Here is a 4,575-nt window from a genome sequence, read left to right as displayed (position 1 = left end):
TCTATTGTCATCTCTTTACATAAATTAAGCAATAATAAAAAGTGAAATCTTACCATGGGAAAATCGATCAATGGCTTGCAGACTCTCTTCAAGTCAAGACTTTCTTCATATGATTCATTTCCTCTCCCTTTTCTCACTTCTTTTCTTCTTTTTTTTCTTTTTTCCTTTTTTTTTTTTAATCAAAGGTGTAGGCGAATACTGGGGTCATCGATAATTTGCCTACCCCTCGCTTCCAAGCTTTGTGTGATCATTTAACTCAAGAGTAGAATAATGAGGTCACATGTAATTTACCTACCTCTCTAAACTGATCAAAATCATCTTATCTTTTATTCTCTCTTTTTTTTTTAGAGTATTGAAGGGAAGAGAGAGGGGAACATACTTTTGAAGAAGTGCAATGTCTTGTGTGGCTTGAATGTAGAGATCTAGTCAAATGTATACCAATTCCCAGGGCTTAATAATTAAGTCCGGTTTAGGTCCTATAAAAGTTAGAGACAACGTTAGATCATTTGAATATCCATCAAATAGGGACTTTGGGGATTGTTGAGTTGGCTCACAATCTTTCCAAACTTGAGTTCTGTTGTCAAGCATAATCAAGAATCATAAGAGTGTTAATCCAAATCAAATAAACCGTAAGAATAAGATCATAATCCCCTACTAGTTTTGACTCAATAAAAAAAAATGTGACTCGATAAAAACTTCAAAATTATTGATGTAAAAAGTGGAAAAGGGTCTCAAGTCAACAAAATAGAAAGTAGCATTAGTATAGGATGGAACATCCTTCCCCCCAGACTTAAATCACACCGTCCTCGGTGGGAAAAAAGAAAGAGTTGAGGATTAAAAATCATAAGGAAAAGTGTAGGGTTTAAGAGCAATGTCACCTTGATGGAATGATGTTGTGTCGACTCTAGACGTTTAATGGTTGCCCAAAAGATGTCTAGAGGTCGGCTATGGTAATGAAAATGTTGTGACTAACCGTTTCTACTTCCTTTGGTTGCTTGACATCGAGTTTGAACTAGGCTAAGTTCATTCGAATTGTGTTTGATATATCTCTAAATGCATCCTCCTTGAAACAAAAACCTAAAACCATCAATAATAATGCGAAACAAAAATAATAAAAACATACCTAAGTAAAAGAATGGTGATGGTAATGGGTGAGGATGGTGGTGGTTCGGAGTTGTCGCGCGGTACACGGATGAGCGGTTGCGGACAGCAGCAGGTACGGTGGGGCGTGGTACATGGTACGTAGGACATGGTACACGGTACATGGGACGTAGGACATGGCATCGGCTACGGTTGGTACAACTAGTGGGGAGTCTCGGCATCAATCACGTGAGGATGGTGATGATCCATCGCCTTCATCTTGCTTTGGTCACGCTGAACATGGCCGGTCAGTAGATGGTACTTGCCACTAGACATAGTGTGAATTGCCAATCCATGGTCCTTCTTCTTCCTTCTGTTTTTTTTTTGGCTTTTCTGTTTTCTATTTTTTTTTGTTTTTTTTTTTTTTTGAAAACCTGAAACTAAAATGCAAAAATATTAAAAGTAAAAGAAAATAAATCCTAAAAATAAAAACTTACTAGACATGGGTTGCCTCCCAAGAAGCGCACTTGTTTAACATCGTTGGCTCGACGTTAGCGGCCAAGTTAGGCTTGAGAAATGTCAGCTTCGGAATCAATGCTCCTTCGGCTCCTTTGATATCTTGATAGTCTGCTCTAGTTTCAATAACAAGTTGTCCTTTTGCAGAAGTTTCAAAAACTTTAGCAGGAAGAAGAACTTCTTTAGTATGCCTTATCATCTCTTGGATCTGTTCCTTGCTCTCATTGCTTAGCTCAGGAGGAACTATGATCTTGATCTTGGAAATTTGTGGTGGCTTAGGCGGTTTAGGTGGCTTAGGTAGCAGGTTGTTGGTACTTGTGGATGCAGAATGGTTGAATTGCTTCATCTTGTCTATGTTAGGATCCATCGGCTCTTCATGTAATGAGTTGGTCGGCCATGGCTTTGGCTTGGAGATAGTCGGATATGACTTCTTCTTGTTGATGTTAGCAAAGGTTTTCCTCTTTGAATTGTGGTCGATGATAGCTCCAACAGTAGCTAGGAATGGTCTTCCTAAAATCAATGGTCTCTCGGTCTTGTCTTCCATATCTAGGATGTGAAAATCGGTAGGGACTATGCAATCTCCTACTACAAGTTGTAGGTCTTGAACAAATCCGTCGGGAACCTTTTGTGATGAGTCTCCAAAGACTAAACTGAGGTTGGATGGCGATATATCTCATAATCCTAGTGTATCAGGTACACTTCTTGACCAGAATCACAAAGAGAGTTAGAGAACTCAATGCCTGTTATGGAGCATGAGCAAACAAAGCGTCCAGGGTCTTCAGTTTTAGGTAGTCTCCTTAAGGGGTAGTGGCTTGCAGTTTCTTCATCAAATGGACATGTCATACGAATAACATCTTCATAAGAGTCAAAAAGTGGTACCGTAGGTTTGGCTTCACGGCAAGTGAGGGCTGGTACGGCTGAGATAGCATTGCAATATCCTTTAGGATTCTCTTCGGGTTTTTTTGGAAGTACACCAACTTGGCGTGGAACGGCATTAGCGGTTTGAGCAACTTGGGTTTCAAGCTTCTTAACATGAATAGAAATGCTTTCAAACTTCCCATTCAGTTTGGTATAGATGTTGTCCATCCTTGAGTTGATATCTCTTGATTGCTTTTGAAAAGCAACAAGGAGTTCTTGCATCTTTATGTCGACGTTGGCATCGGCTTGAGATGTAGGCACCTGGGCAGTTCCGGATTGGAAAGGCGGCTTGTTGTTGTTGAATTGAGGTCTAGGCTGGAAGTTGTTGTTGTTGTTTCCACCGAAGTTGTTTCCTTGAAAGCGGTTAGCTTGCTGAGGATAGTTCTGATCTTGGGGATTCTCGACATTTGTGTTCCTATAAGAAAGGTTAGAAGTATTTCTAAAGTTGTTGTTGAAGTTGTTGTTGTACCCTCGGTTTTGGTAGTATCCTTGAGCACCAACATAGTAGACTTCTTGTTCTTGGTCATAAGAATCTTCTTGGAAAGGCTCCATGTTTCCATTGTTAATAATCTCACAAGAGTTTACTCCGCGTTGTTAGTTCCTTAGAACTTGGTTCATCATGTTCTTGAGGTCAGCAATCTCCTTAGCGTCGGAATTGCTAAAACGGATGGTTCTATCAAAATTGGTGCAAGTGTTGCTACTACTTGCGGCAAGGTTGTCGATGAGAGCTCGTCCTTCTTGGACGGTCTTCGTAGTGAAATCTCCATTGCTGGCCGTGTCGAGTGAAAGTTGATACTTAGGCTGTAATCCTCTATAGAAAGTACTTAAGAGGTTACCTTGAGCAAAACCATGATGGGGCAGTCACGTTCATAGTCCTTGAAACGGTCCCATGCTTCATAAAATTTTTTGACCGGTCCTTGTTGAAAACTTTGCAGCTTGTTGCGAAGAGAGTTGGATCTCGACTTGGTGTAGAAGTGGCTAAGAAAGGCTGACTTGCATCCTTCCCAGCTAGTAATAGATCCAGGAGGTAGAGACTTTAACCATCTATGAGCCTTGTCGGCTAGAGAGAAAGTAAAAAGCTTACATTTCAAGTAATCTTCGGGAATTCCATTGGTTCTTGTTGTAGAGCAGATTTCTTCAAAAAAAATCAATGTGGTCCATCGGATGTTCGGTAGTAAGGCCATGGAACTGATTTTGTTTCACCAAACCAATAATTTGAGGTTTAATCTCGTAATCACGTCTTGGAGGATGAGTAATACGGATAGCAGCGCAGTCTTGAACGAATTGGTTAGGAGCATCATAATCGGCTATGGTACGGTTAGGTGCGGCACGTCTTAGCGGGTGCAGATAAGCAGGTTGTCTTCCACCAGCTTGAGGTAGTGGTGGATTAACGACGAGAGCAGGCTGGTGAGGAGGAACATCGAGGTTGTCTCCCACGCCTAAAGGATTAGCATCGCGAGGAGCTTGTAGGTTGTCTCGGTCAACTTCAGGGTCGAGTTGCGGATCAGCGGCTACAAGGTTGGGGTTACCACCTTGTGCAAGAATCGGTTCTCCTTGCTCATTGAGGGCAGGAGGTATCAGCGGTTAGTCGAAGTTAAGGAGACCTTGGTTTTGGTTCCTTTCTTCGGCCATGAGTTGTTGTCTTTGAAGTTTCCTAATTTCACGTTCTAGTCGATCAATGTCTTGAATTGGAGATACGGTTCCGGAGGGTTGACTCCTAGTCATGCACTATAAAATCCAAAAACAGAAACTAAATGGGAAAATAGAGGTTATCAAAAAACAAGAAAATTAAAACTAAAATTGAAAAATTCAAAGTATCTTAGATGAAAGTTCTTATCAAATTCAATGGGCAGCTAGGTACTCCCCGGCAACGGCGCCAAAAAGCTTTGATGTGTGTAGAATTTCACTTCAAATCTTTTACCTGAAAAGACTACACGACGACTAAAAGTGCACAGTTAATCAATTGTAATATTTTAGGATCGATCCCACAGAGAGTAATAGCAAACACAAATTGAATTATAAGAGAAAGAACTATGGCTAAGACTAAAGAAGAGATTGGAG

Source organism: Camelina sativa, chromosome 19 (genome assembly GCF_000633955.1).
Source record: "Camelina sativa cultivar DH55 chromosome 19, Cs, whole genome shotgun sequence".
NCBI classification, from domain to species: domain Eukaryota; kingdom Viridiplantae; phylum Streptophyta; class Magnoliopsida; order Brassicales; family Brassicaceae; genus Camelina; species Camelina sativa.
This window is presented reverse-complemented; position numbering follows the sequence as displayed.